Source organism: Mytilus trossulus, chromosome 7 (genome assembly GCF_036588685.1).
Source record: "Mytilus trossulus isolate FHL-02 chromosome 7, PNRI_Mtr1.1.1.hap1, whole genome shotgun sequence".
NCBI classification, from domain to species: Eukaryota; Metazoa; Mollusca; class Bivalvia; order Mytilida; family Mytilidae; genus Mytilus; species Mytilus trossulus.
Genome location: NC_086379.1, coordinates 67,430,857 through 67,454,433, shown reverse-complemented (window position 1 = coordinate 67,454,433; position 23,577 = coordinate 67,430,857).

The following is a 23,577-nucleotide window of genomic DNA, read 5'->3' as shown; positions in this document are numbered from 1 at the left end:
GGAAATTCATGTACTTATGACCTTTTCTTGTTTGAAGAAAAAAAAAGTACATCATAACGATAATGGAAATAAACAGCCTGGGTTAGTGGGGCTGCTTTTATGGTAATTCAAGTTACCTTTTATTCACCTTCTTCCACCTCAGAGCTATCAGCTCTTTGATTAAAAAAAATTGTTTAGTTTTAATTCCTTGCTAGCATAGGAGATAATCTTTGGTAAAATGATATTTATTAAAGGTTGCCAGACTGTTACAATAGCTGACCTTGTTTTTGTGGTTGATGAATCTGGCAGTGTGGGTGAGGAAAATTTTAGAGATACAATGGATGCCATTGCAGAAACCATAGATACATTGGCCATTCGTGAAGACTTGATCCGTGTTGGCATGACATTATTTCAAGGAACTAGAACATCAAGGACATTATTTGATCTGAATAGTAGTTATAATAAATCTGAAATAAGATCATGGCTTTCGTCAGCAGACTATCTTAAGGGAGCTACCACAGATATTGCAGATGCATTCCAATTCGCTTGTGAAGAAATGTTTCAAATAATAAAAGGGGAAAGAAGGAATGCTGAAAATTATCTTGTACTTCTTACGGATGGTAAATCAGACAGAAACAAAGCTATAGATAAAGCAGCTTTGTGTAGCAGTAAGAATGTTAGAATTATAACAGTAGGGATAGGATCTGGCATTGATGTAGATCTTCTCAATACAACAGCTTATCAACCAGATCATTTCATCAATACAGAATACAGTGAACTCAATAAAACTTTGCCTCAGCTTGTTACTAAATCTGTAGACTGTAGTAAAGGTAAGAATTAATTACCCATCTCTCTACCAACCGTGCAAGGTCGTTAAAAACTTCCATCATAAAACCATCCATCCAATAGACATATTTACACTTGTATGCAAATTTGTCAGCCATTATGTAGAATCACACAGGTTCCCGTAAACTTTGACTTAACAATTCAAAAAAATTGACGTCACAATAAAAAAGTGATTGTTGCTTGATGTCAAAAGGTTATTCGGAGGTCATTTGGAGACAAAATTCAGCTAAATACCACAAGTGTAAATACTTTTATACAGACTTATACTAATGGATATCCTATGTCTGCCTGGAACATATTTGTATTGCATTTCCAAGAAGTTATAATTCAAAACTTCATTGTATATAACACCAAACTTCATCTGGTAATGCCATATCATGTGACACATTTTATGTTCCTATGATGTTCTTATCTTGTTTAAAAAAAATCTTTAAAATGGCTTGACCACATACAAGAAACTACTTGACTTTTTCTTCAGATATTGCACCAAATGGGAAATTTAGTTGATTAATATTCCTGAAAAATTAAAAAACATAATTCGTGAGCAAAAGTTCAAAAAATACATCCTGTTTCAGTTCATAAAAAAAAATCTAAACCTAGAGGAAATTATTATTGGACATTTTCTGCAGTAAACATAAAAGGTAATTTCTCTCAAGTTGATCAAGTTTTATTGTCAAATAACAATGATATTATATTATAAAAGAAAAATATTACTTTATAGATTTCTCCTTAGCTGAGTTTGTGTCTGATAGTGGATTATCTACCCTTGATAGTTTTGCTGTATCAAAGTTAATGGATTATCTAGGTGTATCTGAATACTTACTCCAAAAACAGTGTGATGTGACACAGCTACCATATAACTCTTCTGTGAATGGATGGACTGATGGTTTGTGTTACATTAAGTTATTTGATATACAAATAATTTAATTAAATAATATAAGTGAAAAAATAGTACAAGTATGATAGATTTTGAATTACCTACAAAAAAGTGAAACATACCAAACATACATGCCAAATTTTATTAGTGGAAAGAAAAACTGATGCAGTATTTGAGAACATACATAAAAGATGATTTCTCCTTGCTTAATATTTTGAAGGATTTATGATAGTAGTTCCTTCTTCAAAAGTTTATTGAAACTTCAGAAGGTAAGGTCTTTTTCTGACTGATTATCGCTCTGTCGATCAAATATTATTGCTGTTAAAAAATTATGTCAATATTTCATAAATGCAAAACCTGTCCACCGTTATGAAAGTAATTTGCCATTGGACATTAATAGCCATCCATCATCAGTATATTTTGTAAAAACAAACAAATGCAAAATATATATTTCTGTAAAATTATTTCAGATTGTTCAACAACGATTTCTGACAAGACTGACCTCTCACCCTATGGTGTATGTTACATACCACACACTTGTACCAGTATAGACTGCTGTGTAAATCTGCCTGGATTACACAAGAATATTCATGCTTCTGTGGACATAGACACTTGTAATTATAAATTGACTGTGGATATTGAGAAAGTCCATCTGGAATACTCATTGGTTGATTATGTATGGGGACTGGAGGAAAAGTATAATTTGTTTGGAATCTTCAGTTTGGCGTAAGTATTCAAATAATATTTTCACATATCTAGAAAATAACTTTAAAAAAATGCATTAGGAAAATACCTAAATTTTGAATCAGCAAGCTTTTATACTGATAATAATATCTATCAAATGAGCCATTAAGTTTTACCCTTGTTCATCTGTACTTCCCAAAACTGGTTTCCATTCTCTTTGGTTTGCCTCAACCAAATGTTACGAGACTTACACGCAATGCTTATTACCATTAAACACAAATCAAGTTAGAATTTTGATGGCTTCACTTTTCAATTCCTGAGTTAAATCCCCTTATAATTGGGAAATGTGGAATATACTGTTTTCACACTCAAACATTACTTTGCCTGAACCAAATGTTATAAAATTGATACACAATGCCACCAAACACAGATCAAATTGGAATTTGGGTGGCATCACAGTCACTTTTCTTTAGTTTTATCTCTTTATACCAAGGCTTCCAAAACAGTCATATATGCCGGTCATTTGTATAATGTCCGGTAAAAGACCAGCAGGGCAAAGCATGAAACGGTCATATACTTTTTAGTTTCAAAGGCTTTTTCGGTCATTTTAAAATATAAATTCACGATCTTTTTGACCCAACATTTTGCCTTTAACAGCCATACATTTCCGGTCATAAAAGTGACATGATGATTAATTACTATCAAAACAACCCCTACTCCAATACTTTCTAATTATAATCAAGGCTAATTAGTTGTTGGACAGCTGAAAACTACCTATTCAGGTGACAGGTAAACTTTCAGTTAGTTCCGCCTACCGGACATCGTATAAATTAATCGGTCCATTCCCAATTATTTTCGTACATTTCAGCAGCTTGTATCTAACTGATTTAAAATATAAAACGTTTTAAATGAAAAATCGTCAGCACTACGTTGTATGAACAAGAACAAGTGTGCGCATGTGCACAGGTAGGAAATTCAATTATGCATCCTACATTTCTTCAAAAATGCTAAAAGTATCATTGATACCTGTATCTAACGTTCATTTCAAGTATTTTGTTGAAGAAATAACGTGGAAAGAGCTTCTTCGCTCAGTAGTTCTATGTAACGTACACGGATTTTACGTATCCGTTTATGGTCCATGTTTTACCATTGTCAAGTCAACATCCGGTTTTGAAAAATGTGACTTTAAAAACGAAAATAAAGTTCTAGACAACTTCATTTTGCACTAATAAAGAGTCTAATGCAGATATGAGCACGCTGATGTGCACACTTTGAATGATGCAATGCCAATTTTAACAGTTTATGTCAGAACATCAAATTCATATCAAAGTAAAGTTTAATATCGATTTTAATTTAATGTCAATCATTGGGATGGCCATCTGATTACCATAATTACATTTTGTGACTTTGTCTTAGGAATTAAAATTTCGGTTCAGATATAAAATGTCCGGCTGGCTCAGAAATTTTTTGGAAGCCCTGCTTTATACGTGGAAAATTCTGTTTTAACACTAACTTCTCTGACACAACCAAATGTTATGAAACTTATACACAATACTTATAACAACAAAAGACAGTTGGACAAAAAATTAAAATGTTCACATCAAGAAAGATAAATTTGTTTTGTTTCAGATTCACAATTGAGGATGTTGTTGATGACAATGAGTTACTGGTTTCAATGAGTATATCTGTATGTATGGAAAGAGCAGGTCCATGTGAAGTAATTCTTAATGTATTCAAAGATACCAGGTTACCTCAACCAATCTGTAACTGGAAAACAAACTTTTTTATCACTGGTAAGGAGTGTTATTATTCTCTGATTTTGTCTGATATATCAAAGTAAAGTTGATTTTCTGTCAAGACTTTCTGGTTTAGTCTAAGTTTTAGATTACCAAGTATAGTCTGAAAGAATTCAATAAACTTAAATCCCCATTAGTTTCATGTGGTACTATGTATTTTGGTTGAATTCAAGTTTTGCTTCCATATCTTAAAATCATTGTAACACTTAAGGTTCTTTTATTGTCAAGACTCATAATTCAAATAGAATCTATGAAGCAGAAGAGAAATTTGAGCACATGTACTTTTGTTGTATGTTTGAATTGCATATATGTATTATTACAGCTGTCAAATGCTTCATGCTATGTCCCTTTTCAAGAGAGAAGCGGGTGTTTCTTTATATTTAAATCAAGGTTATCAATTTGATTTGAACATTTTACTGTCTTCAGATTTCTCGCTAGAAAACTTCCTATCCAGTAAAGGGTTAAGACCAACTTTAAGTGAGATACCAACAGAAGTATTATTACAGTTGTCAAACAAACTTGGTATAGCTCCATTCTACTTGGAAAACCAGTGTAACAGAGAAGATACTCCATATGTACCTAACCAGGACAGATGGAATAATGGTAATGTAGAATATAGTGAATTATTGTCCAGTTATTTACTGCATAGCTTCACCACAGATAGTCCTTCTGTCCCACTGGTCAATGTAGTTTTGATGAAGTTGGAAGTCTAATCAACTTGAAACTTAGTACACATATTCCTTGTGATATAATCTTTCTAATTTTAATGCCAAATTAGAGTTTTGACCACAATTTTACAGTTATACAAGAAAATGTTGTCTCTTGATTACTGACAATCTTATGTTGTTTGAACACAGTATGTGTAATAATAAATTGATTTATACTTCCTTTTAACTGATAAATTAACTTGATTTTGAGTTATGTCTGATAATCATTTTATATTGCAAAACAATCACAAGAACTATATTTCACTTAAAGTTTTGGTCTGTTTTGATCAAATTCAATATATACAACTTTAACTTTTACCGTTCAAGAGTTATAGTCCTTGTGATATTGAAAAATGCCAGGACAAAATAAATGTTCAAAAACCAGTTTGCTGTAACACTGACAGCCTCTTGTTTTAAAATGCATGGTTGCAGAACTTTGTGATCTTGTCAGAGTGGGGCAACAATTCCCATAAAAATACTCTTTTATTAAATCCTTGTTTTATGAATTAAATAATTGCAACAACATATCAATAAAGTTCAAGGATGTATGATGACCTGTAGTTGTTCTTATTCCATTTCATTGGTCTCTTATAAAATCAATAGCAGATTTTTTTGGGGGGGTCGCAATTTTTCTTATTTTTAATGCATGTATTAGTTTGTGATTAGGTCAGTTAATGGGGAACCACAAGTGGTACTCTGGTAGGTCAATGATATTCGATATGCAGTTGTATAAGCATTGGCAAATCTCATTTCCATGGAGATAATTTGGCTCCGCCCCCTTAGTCATGGTCTATTGACTTTGATAATTAGCTTAGTTATCATATATTTGTTTGTAATTAGGTCATTTCAAGGGGAACCAGAAGTGGTAGGTCAATGTTGATTGGAGATTGTTTAGCCATGTAACTCAATCATGCTTCATTGACTTGGAGGGTTGCCTTCGGCTGTTGTTTGCTCTATGGTCAGGTGGTTGTCGCTTTGACATATTCACCCTTTCCTTTCTCAATTTTATTTTAAGATGTTAAAGTATTGCTATTTTGATTTCAACATTTGCATTATGAAAATTACAAAAAGGCGAGATATATCTCTGTGATAACAGTTTATGATTAAAACAATGTTTTCGGTTAGTCTAATTTGAAGAAAAATACTTTTTACCATATCATAAGATGGTGTTTTTTAGAAAATGACACCTGCTGAATCTGTACCTAGTGCTCAAATGTATAGCATTCTAAATGAAACTGGAATTCACCTAGTTCTTTCTTTTCATAAATGAGAAAGTTAAAAGATGCTTCTAATATGTATGGCTGCAATATCCCCCATGGATTGTATATTCAACTTCAAAGGATGGAATTTAGTACTACTTTTGTGCTTTGTTCGCTAGTAACTGACGACAACCCCAGACAGTTTTTGAATAAAAATACGTTCAGAATTGGGTAAAGCAAATGGTGAACACAGAATGTTAATCTCACAAACAAACAAAAAAAGTGCTTTCTAACAGCCTTATTATACCCCACACAACGAGTTGCAGAGGGTATAATGTTTTTGACCTGTCTGTCCGTCAGTCCTGTTTCTTGTCATCTCAACTCCTCTCAAACAACACAACAGAATTTCACGAAACTTTGTAGATTAGAAGGACATACTATTTAGATGTGCATATTGGCAGGAAATTAATTTTTTTTATACAATTTTTTTTTTCTTACACTTATTTAATTTCTCCAATGACAATGTGGGGACGTGGGGTATGTGAGCGTGCTCACTAAGGTTCTTTAATTAAGATGACAAGACTTTACTAACACACATGATAAGACGGTTAGTGGTATAGATGCAAGGGCTGATACAGCAATTGCAAAATGGGTAGATACAATCTGTAATTAATTAATTAAACAAATCTAAAAAGTTTATTTTGAGTAACCATATGCCGGGAGGAACAAAAAGTGTGCCAATTATTGAAAAACATATGGTTTGGTAAAACAAGAAAACCTCTTTAATGTTCAAAAACATTTCTCACAATCATGACTCAATTTTATTGTTCATGTATCATTTCATTTATATAATTAATTTTTCAGACTGCTTAAAAAAGGAAAGTCTCTCAGCTTTACCTAATCGTACCACTTGTCACTTATCTAATGACTGCACTGGAGTTACCTGTTGTACAGATGTAGATCTCCTCAGTAGATCTATCAGTACCAGTCTAAAACTGGATCCCTGTCAATATACCTTACAAGTAAAGATAGAGAAACTTATTGTCAACATTAGTTTAGTTGATTATCAGTTTGGTAAACAAGATGGTGTATATTTATTGGGAGTTATACGTCTTGAGTGAGTATAATTATGTGGATATGGATATTGCAACTTATTTGAAAAAGAAAAGAGGGGTAGAGGTCTATTAAAAACGGCCCCAAGAAACGAGGGAAGCATAAGAATCATTTTGTGACACCATATTTAAATAAGGTATAGATTGAATCTGAAATTTTTTTGTGAATTCTTAATAATTGTTAAGAAATGTCAAATGAAAATTAACAATTCTGAATAGGCTTACCCATACATGCAAGGCTATTTAAGATTACTTTTAATTTCACCGATATTTCAGTTTGAACTAACTAACCCCCTTAACCATGCATGTATTGGTATAACTCCTATATTGGGTTAGTTTTCATCCTAAATTTCTTTTCAATTTTCTTGATGCTTGAAGTAATGCCTTATCCAAAAGAGGATCCACTATTTACTAAAAAAAAATTGATAAGAATTAGATGGTTGTATACAGGGGTCAAATTTAAGCTTTCTTGTACTGGCCAGCCAGACCAGTGAACTGAAAAATCTACTGGTCCTGCTCCAAATCTACTGGTCCTGCAAAAATGACATTAATTTGACAAACACTAATATAAATGACAGATGTATAATTTTGATGCTTTCGTTTACATAAGTTAGACAGTAACAAAGGAATAGTCTTTATTCTGATTTTGATAAAGGCTTTGGTAATCTCAATGATTTTCTTTATCAAAATCAGGATCAAGGACAGAAAAAATATCAACATTGTCTTCCACGTCATCGAAATCCTCACGATGACCATAGGGTGTCTGACTAGGTCGTCTGGAGCGCTGTCCAGAAATATTTCACATTTCAATAGCCGGGACTGGATCAAATGATGCTATATCTTCAGTGTTAAACATAATGAATAAAAGATCTGATAAAACAGTTGGACGCAATTTTGATCACCAATCATTCTTTACAAGTTTCATCTCCAAAAAAAACCCTTTCTGCATCAACAGAATGAGCAGGAAGGGACAGGATTAAATTATCTTATCGACAAATTTTTTCTGGTCCGCCGGACCACCAGCTGATAAGATCTACTGGTCCGAGGCAAATTTTACTAGTCCCGGACTACCGGACTTGCGCTAATTTCGACCCCTGGTTGTATAAGGGAGAAACAGAAACAGGAATAATTTCTGTAAAGGCAACATTTTGTCATGGTGCCAAATAAAAAGATAAAAAGCTGGAAGATGGAAATTGGGAATGTGTCAAAGAGACAACAACCTGACCAAAGAGCATAAAACAGCCAAAGCCCCCTAATGGGTCTTCAACACAGAGAGAAAATCCTGCACCAGGAGGTGTGCTTCAGCATCAGATTTATTTGTTACAGTATGAATTGAAATTTAGAACTCTAGTTATATTTATTATAGCTTTATTTATCAGTACACATAAGTACTTCAGTATCTGCTAGCAGCAATTATATACCTATATAATTACCTTATAGGAACAACATATATTGTTGATTAATAATACCTGATTGTATTTTATAGCTATGACATAGAGGACCTGAGATACAAGAGACAGTATGTTGTCAATATACATTTGAGTGTTTGTTTATTGTATTTTATAGCTATGACATAGAGGACCTGAGATACAAGAGAAAGTATGTTGTCAACCTACAACTGAGTGTTTGTTTTGAAGCAACAGGACCATGTACAATAAGAATCCCTGTACTAACTAATACCATTCTACCCAAGTCTGTCTGTGACTGGAAAAGTAACTTTATAGATCCAGGTACATACTTGTTATTTTAAAGATAAGTAACCAGTTGTTTTGTATATACAGAACCTTGAACAATCAGTACCCCTTATCAATGTGATTCTACTTATTTATTTAGTAATAAGTTAATGACCAAATAATTTAGCAAATTTTTTTCGATCTTGCTTATTCTCCTTAAAATTTTGATAGATATACAGAAAGTATGCATAGCCAAAATTACCATTTAAACAAGATCTACAAACGTATCAGCATGGCTGAAATTGTTGATTTCCCCTTACTAGGAGTATTTGACCCTAAATGACAAGTGTTTCCATTTAATTTATTTTTTCATTTTGACAAAACTGAAGGAGATATAGAAAAACTGTGAACATCAAAACGTGCACATAAATCTAGTTTAGAGACATGACAATTAAGATCCTCTTGTTTATGTTGACTTACTTTAATTATTATTATAATGGTGTAGACCATGGTATAGAGAATTTAGATTTAAAATAATAAAACCAGAAAAGGTGTTTAGAGGTTGACATGTGGTTTTCAACAATGGACAAGTGTCTATATTTTATTTGTCAAACTCTTTAAGTCGCCCAATTAATGTTAACCCCACCTAATGTATTCATGGGTAAAAGTTATGTTTGCTCAATATCAATTTTTATTTTTTTAGCTCACCTGGCCCGAAGGGCCAAGTGAGCTTTTCTCATCACTTGGCGTCCGTCGTCCGTCGTCGTCCGTCGTCGTTAACTTTTACAAAAATCTTCTCCTCTGAAACTACTGGGCCAAATCAAACCAAACTTGGCCACAATCATCATTGGGGTATCTAGTTTAAAAAATGTGTGGCGTGACCTGGTCAACCAACCAAGATGGCCGCCACGGCTAAAAATAGAACATAGGGGTAAAATGCAGTTTTTGGCTTATAACTCAAAAACCAAAGCATTTAGAGCAAATCTGACATGGGGTAAAAATGTTTATCAGGTCAAGATCTATCTGCCCTGAAATTTTCAGATGAATCGGTCAATCGGTTGTTGGGTTGCTGCCCCTGAATTGGTAATTTTGAGGAAATTTTGCTGTTTTTGGTTATTATCTTGAATATTATTATAGATAGAGATAAACTGTAAACAGCAATAATGTTCAGCAAAGTAAGATCTACAAATAAGTCAACATGACCAAAATGGTCAGTTGACCCGTTTAGGAGTTATTGCCCTTTATAGTCAATTTTTAACCATTTTTCGTAAATTAAAGTTATCTTTTACAAAAATCTTCTCCTCTGAAACTACTTGGCCAAATTAATCCAAACTTGGCCTAATTCATCTTTGGGGTATCTAGTTTAAAAAATGTGTGGCGTGACCTGGTCAACCAACCAAGATGGCTGCCACCGCTAAAAATAGAACATAGGGGTAAAATGCAGTTTTTGGCTTATAACTCAAAAACCAAAGCATTTTGAGGAAATCTGACATGGGATAAAAATGTTTATCAGGTCTAGAACTATCTGCCCTGAAATTTTCAGATGAATCGGTCAATTGGTTGTTGGGTTGCTGTCCCTGAATTGGTAATTTTGAGGAAATTTTGCTGTTTTTGGTTATTATCTTGAATATTATTATAGATAGAGATAAATTGTAAACAGCAATAATGTTCAGCAAAGTAAGATCTACAAATAAGTCAACATGACCAAAATGGTCAGTTGACCCCTTTAGGAGTTGTTGCCCTTTATAGTCAATCTTTAACCATTTTTCATAAATCTAAGTAATCTTTTACAAAATCTCCACTGAAACTACTAGGCCACAATCATCTTTGGGGTATCTAGTTTGAAAAATGTGTCCGATGACCTGGCCATTAAACCAAGATGGCGGCCATGGCTAAAAATAGAACATAGGGGTAAAATGCAGTTTTTTGCTTATAACTATGAAACCAAAGCATCTAGAGCAAATCTGACAAGAAGTTAAATTGTTAATCAAGTCAATATCTATCTGCCCTGAATTTTTCAGATGAATTGGACAACTGGTTGTTGGGTTGCTGCCCTCCAATTGGTAATTTTTAAAGAAATTTTGCCGTTTTTGGTTATCTTGAATACTATTATAGATAGCGATAAACTGTAAACAGCAATAATGTTCAGCAAAGTAAGATCTACAAATAAGTCAACATGACCTAAATGGTCAATTGACCCCTTAAGGAGTTATTGCCCTTTATAGTCAATTTTTAACAATTTTCATTAATTTGGTAAATTTATGTAAATTTTTACCAAATATAGTTCTCTGTTACTAATGGGCAAAGTTCATGATAGATATAATTGTAAGAAGCAAAATCGTTCAGTAAAGTAAGAACTTCAAACACATCACCATCACCAAAATACAATTTTGTCATGAATCCATTTGTGTCCTTTGTTTAATATGCACATAGACCAAGGTGAGCGACACAGGCTCTTTAGAGCCTCTAGTTCTGGATGTTTTTCTTTTGGCAGAATTTACATTTACCAAGTTTATAAAAGAAGAATTTGATTTGAACTCAGAAGATAAACTGACTGATTTCCAGCGAAAAAGGTTAATGGATACCTTAGGACTTTCTGAATTTGTGATGGATGTACCTTGCAGTTTAGGACTGACACCATACATTAATAGTGGATGGAATAATGGTAAGACCAAATGCTTTATAATAGTCACAAAAAAAAATACATTTGATGGCTTTAACATTTTTTTTTTTTAAATATGTCACCCTAAAATTGGGATATCTTGAGTTTTAAGAAGATGTTTAGAGTACAGCTAACCAGACCTTCTGAATTTGAACACGATATTAGTGACTACAAAATTCAGTTCTATTTCTATTTTAAGGGTTATGTCATTTCTTTGTCAATTTTTTTTATTAGATCCTTTTATAGATATATTTATATTGACTTTTTACAGATTGTGATACTTTGACCTCTGACCTACCTCTGTTACCAGGGACAACAGTATGTCATATCCAGGAAAGCTGCTCTTCAGTGTCCTGTTGTTTTAGTGTCGACAAGATAGGACAATCATTCCAGGCCTCTGTTGATATTGATCCATGTAGATCACTGCTGACAGTATCTATAGAAAAATTTACCCTACAGAAAAATCTGTTAGATTTCCAGTGGGGAACTCCAGTGGAAATGTGGCTGTTTGGTCTGCTGAGAATAGAGTATGTTTTGTTCCTGCATTCTTATACCAGATAATGTTAAATACATGTGAGCTTGTTCTAGTACCTAAAGTTTGCCTCCACCAAAATGTATGTTATAAAAATTTTAAAACAATACTTATTACAAAAACAAATGTACTACAAAACTTAAATTAAGTTTAAATTTGGGTAGGGTTACTTTTTTGGTTCTTGATTAATGTTTCATACAAGCAGCGGCATCATCAGTGTCCTATGGACACATTCCCTATTTATTTATATTCTGGTTTAATATGCTAGAGTTACAAAACTTCAGTTGTAAGATTTTAGGTATTTTTAGTGCCACAACTGCAGTTGAAAATAAGTGATATTATAGAACATTTGTCTAGAATAATTTTATGTCATTTCCAGCCTAGCAGTGAATGACTTGGAATCTGAAGGAACCTATCTGGTAGACATGACATTGAAAGCCTGTCTTGATGCAGATGTATCTAAACCTTGTTACCAGTCCATTGTAGTGTTTAAGGATTACAAACTAACCAAACCTGTGTGTCTTCATAATAACAGTTTAACAGTACAAGGTAATAGTTTTGATTTTCTTTAAATTTTATCCTGTATTTAAAAAATAACAGTGGGAGAATGTTGAAGAAGCCTAAACAAGAAATCTTAAGAATATATTTTTTTATGCATTGGTATGTTCTAGAGATTGCGTTTCTGTAAAAATAGACATTGCAATTTCGCACTAATATGGCTAAAACTGAATTGCTTTTACTATGAAGTTTCATAAAAAATAATATTCAAGAATGGAAAGCTTATATGCACCAATATTTTTTTCAAAGGTAAAAGTATAGGGCTGTACAGCATATTTTCAATATTTATATGCCCTGAACTTCTAAGAGTTTAAACTTATACTAAAATTGTGTACTACCTCTTCCTTCTCTTTTGGTCTTCCTCAGGATTCAATTTTTTTATTTTCAATTTTATCATCCATCGGTTAGGAGAAGAAAAGCTAGAGTGAAAATGGCCTGTCACAGATTGTTGACCTCTACCTCATTGTTGCTGTATCATTGTATATTTATATTTCAGACTTCAGTATTGACTCCTGGATGGTTAACAATGGTCTGTCACAGAATGTTGATCAGTTACCACAATGTTGCTGTATCATGGTATATTTATATTTCAGACTTTAGTATGGACTCCTGGATGGTTAACAATGGTCTGCTACAGAATGTTGATCGTTTACCCAATGTTGCTGTATCATTGTATATTTATATTTCAGACTTTAGTATGGACATGATGATTAACAATGGTCTGCTACAGAATGTTGATCAGTTACCACAATGTTGCTGTATCATGGTATATTTATATTTCAGACTTTAGTATGGACTCCTGGATGGTTAACAATGGTCTGCTACAGAATGTTGATCCTTTACCACAATGTTGCTGTATCATGGTATAATTATATTTCAGACTTTAGTATGGACTCCTGGATGATTAACAATGGTCTGTCACAGAATGTTGATCAGTTACCACAATGTTGCTGTATCATGGTATATTTATATTTCAGACTTTAGTATGGACTCCTGGATGATTAACAATGGTCTGCTACAGAATGTTGATCAGTTACCACAATGTTGCTGTATCATGGTATATTTATATTTCAGACTTTAGTATGGACTCCTGGATGATTAACAATGGTCTGCTACAGAATGTTGATCAGTTACCACAATGTTGCTGTATCATGGTATAATTATATTTCAGACTTTAGTATGGACTCCTGGATGATTAACAATGGTCTGTCACAGAATGTTGATCAGTTACCACAATGTTGCTGTATCATGGTATATTTATATTTCAGACTTTAGTATGGACTCCTGAATGATTAACAATGGTCTGCTACAGAATGTTGATCAGTTACCACAATGTTGCTGTATCATGGTATATTTATATTTCAGACTTTAGTATGGACTCCTGGATGATTAACAATGGTCTGCTACAGAATGTTGATCAGTTACCACAATGTTGCTGTATCATGGTATAATTATATTTCAGACTTTAGTATGGACTCCTGGATGATTAACAATGGTCTGTCACAGAATGTTGATCAGTTACCACAATGTTGCTGTATCATGGTATATTTATATTTCAGACTTTAGTATGGACTCCTGAATGATTAACAATGGTCTGCTACAGAATGTTGATCAGTTACCACAATGTTGCTGTATCATGGTATATTTATATTTCAGACTTTAGTATGGACTCCTGGATGATTAACAATGGTCTGCTACAGAATGTTGATCAGTTACCACAATGTTGCTGTATCATGGTATATTTATATTTCAGACTTTAGTATGGACTCCTGGATGATTAACAATGGTCTGCTACAGAATGTTGATCAGTTACCACAATGTTGCTGTATCATGGTATATTTATATTTTAGACTTTAGTATGGACTCCTGGATGATTAACAATGGTCTGCTACAGAATGTTGATCCTTTACCACAATGTTGCTGTATCATGGTATATTTATATTTCAGACTTTAGTATGGACTCCTGGATGATTAACAATGGTCTGCTACAGAATGTTGATCAGTTACCACAATGTTGCTGTATCATGGTATATTTATATTTCAGACTTTAGTATGGACTCCTGGATGATTAACAATGGTCTGCTACAGAATGTTGATCAGTTACCACAATGTTGCTGTATCATGGTATATTTATATTTCAGACTTTAGTATGGACTCCTGGATGATTAACAATGGTCTGCTACAGAATGTTGATCAGTTACCACAATGTTGCTGTATCATTGTATATTTATATTTCAGACTTTAGTATGGACTCCTGGATGATTAACAAGGGTCTGCTACAGAATGTTGATCCTTTACCACAATGTTGCTGTATCATGGTATATTTATATTTCAGACTTTAGTATGAACTCCTGAATGATTAACAATGGTCTGCTACAGAATGTTGATCAGTTACCACAATGTTGCTGTATCATGGTATATTTATATTTCAGACTTTAGTATGGACTCCTGGATGATTAACAATGGTCTGTCACAGAATGTTGATCAGTTACCACAATGTTGCTGTATCATGGTATATTTATATTTCAGACTTTAGTATGGACTCCTGAATGGTTAACAATGGTCTGCTACAGAATGTTGATCCTTTACCACAATGTTGCTGTATCATGGTATATTTATATTTCAGACTTTAGTATGGACTCCTGGATGATTAACAATGGTCTGCTACAGAATGTTGATCAGTTACCACAATGTTGCTGTATCATGGTATATTTATATTTCAGACTTTAGTATGGACTCCTGGATGATTAACAATGGTCTGCTACAGAATGTTGATCAGTTACCACAATGTTGCTGTATCATGGTATATTTATATTTCAGACTTTAGTATGGACTCCTGGATGATTAACAATGGTCTGCTACAGAATGTTGATCAGTTACCACAATGTTGCTGTATCATGGTATATTTATATTTCAGACTTTAGTATGGACTCCTGGATGATTAACAATGGTCTGTCACAGAATGTTGATCAGTTACCACAATGTTGCTGTATCATGGTATATTTATATTTCAGACTTTAGTATGAACTCCTGAATGATTAACAATGGTCTGCTACAGAATGTTGATCAGTTACCACAATGTTGCTGTATCATGGTATAATTATATTTCAGACTTTAGTATGGACTCCTGGATGATTAACAATGGTCTGCTACAGAATGTTGATCAGTTACCACAATGTTGCTGTATCATGGTATATTTATATTTCAGACTTTAGTATGGAGTCCTGGATAAGTGACAATGGTCTGCTACAGAATGTTGATCCGTTACCACAGTGGGCAGTTCTACAACTGATTCAGATGTGGGGTTTATCCAGATTTGTTGCAGACAATACCTGTTCTGATGTGCTGCTGGATACAAGTTCAGGTCTGTACTTGTTTTAAGTTTTGAATTGTTTTACATAGTCTGTCTTCATCAATACCAACCTCACAAGTTATAAAGAAAATATTCACTGGATTTTTTTTTTAAATGTCATTGAAATGATTTCTAGATCATATTGTTTTTTAATCTTTTTCATAATTACAGTACTATAAACCACATTACTGTAAATTCAAAAGATCAGGCATAAAACTCTATTTTATTAATTGACAATACTATTCTACTACAACATTTATTAGAACTGCATTTTTTAGTCTTATTTTATCCTCCATTGTTTAAGATCCTCAATATGTGATAAATAATTAAATTATGAATTTATTATTTCTAGCAAGCTAGGTTATGCCAGGTTCCTTCACATAGTCTGTACTGCTGGTACATAAATAGTGTAGAATATATACCATTAAATATACAATATTAGGTCAATGTCAGAAAAATATCAACTTTTTAGCTCACCTGGCCCGAAGGGCCAAGTGAGCTTATGCCATCACTTGGCGTCCATCGTCGTCTGTCGTCGTAAACTATTTCAAGAATCTTCTCCTCTGAAACTAATGGGCCAAATACTTCCAAACTTCAACTGAATGTTTCTTAGGGTATCTAGTTTATAAATTGTATCCGAGGTTTTGATTTATCAACAAACATGGTCGCCATTGCTAAAAATAGAACATAGGGGTCAAATGCAGTTTTTGGCTTATAACTCAAAAACCAAAGCATTTAGAGCAAATCTGACATGGGGTAATATTGTTTATCAGGTCAAGATCTATCTGCCCTGAAATTTTCAGATGAATCAGACAACCCGTTGTTGGGTTGCTGGCCCTGAATTGGTAATTTTAAGGAAATTTTGCTGTTTTTGGTTATTATCTTGAATATTATTATAGATAAAGACTGTAAACAGCAATAATGTTCAGCAAAGTAAGATTTACAAATAAGTCAACATGACCGAAATGGTCAGTTGACCCCTTTAGGAGTTATTGCCCTTTATAGTCAATTTTTAACCATTTTTCTTAAATCTTAGTTATCTTTTACAAAAATTTTCTCCTCTGAAACTACTGGGCCAAATACTTCCAAATGTTAACTGAATGTTCCTTAGGGTATCTAGTTTATAAATTGTATCCGAAGTTTTGATCTATCAACAAACATGGTCACCATTACTAAAAATAGAACATAGGGGTCAAATGCAGTTTGGCTTATAACTCAAAAACCAAAGCATTTAGAGCAAATCTGACATGGGGTTATATTGTTAATCAGGTCAAGATCTATCTGCTCTGAAATTTTCAGATGAATAAGACAACCTGTTGTTGGGTTGCTGCCCCTGAATTGATAATTTTAAGGAAATTTTGCTGTTTTTGGATATTATCTTGAATATTATTATAGATAGAGATAAACTGTAAATAGCAATAATGTTCAGCAAAGTAAGATTTACAAATAAGTCAACATGACCGAAATGGTCAGTTGACCCCTTTAGTAGTTATTGCCCTTTATAGTCAATTTTTAACCATTTTTCGTAAATCTTAGTAATCTTTTACAAAAATCTTCTCCTCTGAAACTACTGGGCCAAATACTTCCAAACTTTAACTGAATGTTCCTTATGGTATCTAGTTTATAAATTGTATCTGAAGTTTTGATCTATTAACAAACATGGTTGCCATGGCCATAAAAAGAACATGGGGGTCAAATGCAGTTTTGGCTTATAACTCAAAAACCAAAGCATTTAGAGCAAATCTGACATGGGGTAATATTGTTTATCAGGTCAAGATTTATCTGCCCTGAAATGTTCAGATGAATCAGACAACCTGTTGTTGGGTTACTGCCCCTGAATTGATAATCTTAAGGAAATTTTGCTGTTTTGGGTTATTATCTTGAATATTATTATAGATAGAGATAGACTGTAAAGTGAGCAATAATGTTCAGCAAAGTAAGATCTACAAATAAGTCTATCTGACCAAAGTTGTCAATTGACCCCTTAAGGAGTTATTGCCCTTTAAAGACTTTTTTCACAATTTGTTCATCATGTTGACTTACTTTAAAAAAATCTTCTCCTTTGAAACTGTTGTATCAATTTCAGCCAAACTTAGGCTAAATGAGTTTCATAGTATCTAGTATAAATTTTATATTTTATTTCCTTGTATGTCAAGAAACATAGCTTCTATGGCTAAAATAGAACATACGAGAAAATGATTTTTTTTTTGCTTTTGAAGAAAATAGGTTGATCCAAAAACATTTAAATAAATTGAAAAGCCAAAATAATCATTGATGAGAGATTTAACCAAAAGAATTAAGGTGAGCGATTCAGGCTCTTGAGAGCCTCTTGTTTGTATGAGTCTGAGAACCTGGAGAAGGGCAAGGTTCTACTATATAACCTCCTTAGTTCTACTGAGCCCTTCCCCAGTTTCGTGCCGTGTACAGAAAAGTTGATGTTTTTCTGACATTGACCCAATATTGTTTTAATACTGCAACTTATATAAATAAATGCATAGCTTTTTAAATTGTAACACAATATTCAAACTTATTTTCATCCCTTAATGGACCCCTGATTGTGGAGAAAGTGTTCCATGATGAAATTGACATTATACAAAATATAGCGATGTTACTATATTAAGGAAATAAACACAGATAATTGCAGTATACACTGTGATATTTGTACATTGTTGATTACATATTTTACAGATTGTAGTTTGTCAGTACCAGATCTACCAGATTGGTTATTTTGTTCGATACCATCAGCATGCAATAGTATAGAATGCTGTGTTGATCTGCCAAGACTGAATAAATCTGTAGCAGTTTCTCTAAAGATAGATGGTTGTAGAAATACATTACAACTACAGATTGGACAATTAACTACAAAGATCAAGCTAAATCAGTTTGTATTTGGTAGGTAGTCAACTATAATTAACACTACTGGTTAGGAAGTTGTCTGTAATGGAAGTTAATCGATTTTCTGAATTTACGATTAACAAATGATTTTTTGCAAGAAATTTTAATCAAGTTGAAAATAAAAAGATGCTTAAAAATAGAAACAATTTGTCAAACTATGTTTTTCTATTATCAATACATTAACAAAGTTAAGAAAAATCATGAAAATAAATCTCTGGTAATTGACTGGAAAGGGTTGAAATAGTTCCCTTTAAAAAAAAACTGGTTTACAGTTATTTACTGTCCAATGCTAATTAGTGTTTTCCCCAAATACCCATCTTTATGACAGAATTATGTGAAATATTAGCAATCAAACCTTTAAACTTTAAAAGAAATATTATTGTTTGATTTGTAACTTTCTGTTTGTAGGTAAAGACCACACATTTTCTCTATTTGGTGTTGTGAAGATCATGTAAGTGCAAATGAATGAAACTGTGTCCTTCATCATTGTATGTTCTCATTTTCTTATTTAAATAAATGATATACCAGAAGTTCAAAATTTGATTTCCTCCAAAGGATGCACTCATACTTATGTATAAAAAGATGAATGATGTGAACTCAAATCATGTAGTAGACAACAAAAACTATCAGCAAAGTAATTTTTCATTGATTTTTATTTTAAATCTGTTGATTTTGACAGCAAATTCAGGACACAAAAGAAAGACACAACCTCATGGAATGCTCAGGAAAAAACATAAAATAATAGAATTACGGGGTACAATGAAAATTTTAGTCTTGCTTCAAAGCTAAATAAGTAAATTATAAAAATTGATCACACAAAATCTTTACTGTAAAAAGAATTATGTAACAAGAAAACATTTCAAGGAAACTCACTCTTTTTCAGATATAAAATAGTTGATATTGGTAACCAGTATCAAGTAGATCTGAATATGTCTGTTTGCTATACAGATTCACAGCTATGTGATTTTAATATACAGCTATGGACAAATACACTGATGGACGAAAGCAATTGTGATCTGGCTGCAGGTTTCCTTGATTCAGGTTGGTCTTTAATTTTAATTATGTGAACACTTTTGTTTTCCTGTTTTCTTGTTATCCCCTTTCAAGAAAATTACAGGTTAGTTTTTGTGTATTTACAATCCATAAAAGGAGAGTGCTAAGCTTGAAGGCAACATATATAAATGTGAAAGTACTTTTATTCATGAGATACCAATTTTCATGGTTTCTCTTGATGAATTTATACATGAATTTAAATGTCCAATGAAATATCAGAACTACTGTCCAATTCAAGACATGGAAATATCCCTTTGAAAGTGTGACTACATGGATACTACTGAAAATCAAAAATAAACAAATCACTTTCTGATTTATGAGACTGGTGTCAATTTTTTTTATTTTCAAATCAAGATATTGGCTATCTCTAGAATATAAAATGTATACGGTTTAATTTTTTTTATCATTCTTTTTAATTTAGATCACTTTCTGAGTTATGAGACTGATGTCTTTTTTTTTTATTTGCAAATCAAGATATTGGCTATCTCTAGATTATAAAATGTCTACGGTTTAATTTTTTATTATTCTTTTTAATTTACAGAGTTTTCTCTGAACACCTGGTTAGGGAACAGAGGATTAGATTTGAGCTCTAGTCTCTCAGATGTTGAAACAGATGACCTGATAATGGAGTTAGGTTTATCAGATTACATGGATTTCTCAGACAAATGTAACTTGACATCCACACATTATATGGGCAGAGACAATGAGCAGAATAATGGTAAGTGTGTTCAAATTAGTAATTTGTCTTGAATGAAGTTATTTTTATTTGGTAAAATTTCAAAACATCAGTGTGGTAAAAGTACAGGTAGTTCATATATGAATTGATCATCCAAATTTCTGTCGAAATGAAACCTCAAGTAGTTGTAGAAATAAAACATATAGCAGAAAGTAAAATTTGAACATTATTTTAGTCTTCAATTCAAAAAACTCACTTACCCGTACCAAATAAGTCGGTCATTAAAATTTCTTTTGAAATATATGGTTTTTCATGCTCAGGTCCAAATATGTTATTGGCCTATGACATTGGACATTTGATTGATCATAAAGACTGTACAATGTTTTCTGCAAATCATAATATGATATAATCATAGTTGTTTGTTTGTTTCTTGCATGCAATGTTTGGATTTTGAAAATTAAACCCACATAGAAATAGGAACATATGAAGATGTGTTTTATGTGTCAAATGATACAACTCCCCATTCAAGTCACAATTTGTAAAAGTAAACAACCATAGTTCAAAGTACAGCCTCTATATGGAGCCCTGGCTCATACTAAACAGCAAGCTACAAAGGACCCCAAAATGATCAGTGCAAAACTGTTCAGTCTTTCTTACCTTTTTGTTGGTTGCTTAAATGTGCTGATTTTAAAATATTTGTTTTCCAGAGACTTCCAGCAATGTGACACTGCCATCCTTACCAGATGAGATAACATGTTATATATCACCAACTCAGTCTGAAGTATCTTGTTGTGTGGAGGTTGATATTCTAAAGAGATCTCTACAGACTAGTCTTACTCTGGATACCTGTACTTATAGACTGACTGTGAGAATAGAAAATCTACACCATGAAATTAATCTGTTGAACTACCAATGGGGTAAGTACAAATGAATAACATGAGTGCCAATGAGACAACTCACCATCCAAGTCTAAATTTATAAAAGTTAAATATTATACGGCCTTTAACACATAGCCTTGGCTCACACCGAACAGCAAGCTATAAAGGACCCTAAAAATGGCTAGTGTAAACCATTCAAACAGGAAGGCCAATGGTCTAATCTATAAAACGAGAGTTGAGAGGCACTAATGAACTTCAACTACAACCACTGAACTTAGGACAGGTGCTAACAAATGCAGGGGTATAAATGTTTTAAAAGGAGCTAATCTTCTACCATCAAGTATATGTATTAGTTAGTTATTTTAAAAGTAGTACAGAGAAGACATCACAAGACAAATTCATACCCAAGTTTATGTGCGATAATTTTCATATGTTTGTACCAATTTGGTTATCGTTATCTTTTATTTTCCTGTGATATCAGCGTTGTGAAATATCACTATTTCATTGGATGGCACTTGCTAGCTAGTTTTCTCTGTGCATTATCAAAAATTTATAAGATATAAAAAAAAAAGATGTGGTATAATTGCCAATGAGACAACTATCCACAAAAGACCAAAATGACACAAACATTAACAACTATAGGTCACTGTACGGCCTTCAACAATGAGCAAAGCCCATACCACATAGTCAGCTATAAAAGGCCCCGATAAGACAATGTAAAACAATTCAAACTAGACAACTAACGGCCTTATTTATGTAAAAAAAATGAACGAAAAACAAATATGTAACACATAGACAAATGACAACCACTAAATTACAGGCCCCTGACTTGGGACAGGCACATACATAAATAATGTGGTGGGGTTAAACATGTTAGCGGGATCCCAACCCTCCCCTAACCTGGGACAGTGGTATAACCGTACAACATAAGAACGAACTATAAAAATCAGTTGATAAAGGCTTAACTCATCAGATAGACAAAAAAAACAAGTGGATGTGGCCGGGTACTTATACATTGACAAAAAAAGACACTATGAACAGATCTGAGAGTACTCGCAGTTATCTGACAGCTAGTTCAAAGCCACTTAAAACTTTAAAAAAAAAATCATACCTCTTAGACACTCAATCCGTACACATCCAGCATACAATGGATTTAGTATAAAGATGTCATAAACAGCCAGAGAAAAACATGACCTTGTGCAATGCCAAATTACAGGTATCAACAGATTGTAGATCCATGAAAATGTATATTATGTATATAACGTACTAGTAATATTTAGTTAGCTTTTAATCTACTGATAACAAAATCAATATTTATACCAATAAAAACAATATTCAATGATTTTTTTACAGTTTTGAATAGGTAACCTTTTAGAATTAGTTTATTTAAAGGAGCAACAAGTTTACATGGATCATTTCTAAATTTCTGGGCACGGTTATTAACATTTCCATAAAAACAAGGATGTGCTATCCCATTTGAAATAAGTTTTCTACAGGTACAACCAAACTTCAAAACCAAATCTTTATATCTATGGAAAAATTTAGTAAAGGTTTTAAGTAATATATGGTAACGATATCCCTGGTTTAATAATTTACCAGTAATACATAGTTTGTGTTTGTTAAAATCAAAAACGTCACAACAGACACGGGCATAGCGAACAAGTTGTGAAATATAAACACCGTAAGATGGTGCCAACGGAACATCACCATCTAAAAATGGAAAATTAACAATAGGAAACAAAAAATCGTCTCTTTTGTTGTAAATTTTAGTGTGTAGTTTCCTGTTTAAAACCGAAATATCTAAAACCAGGAAAGGACAGTTATTACCGAATACATTTGATTTATTTAAAAGTAAGTTCCTTGGGGTAAATTTCAGCAGTATATTGAGAAAATTCTTGATTATTTAGCGAAAAAATATCATCAAGATAACGGTAAGTGTTGGTGAATTTATCAATTAAATGCAATTTACTGAGAGTTTTGTTTTAGATTTAATAGATGAGAAAGCTGTTAGTTCATGTAGAAGCTATTTGATGTATACTTTTTGGTAGGGATTTTCAAGGGGGGATCTTTTTATCCTGGGTTGGAACCCCCATTTTAA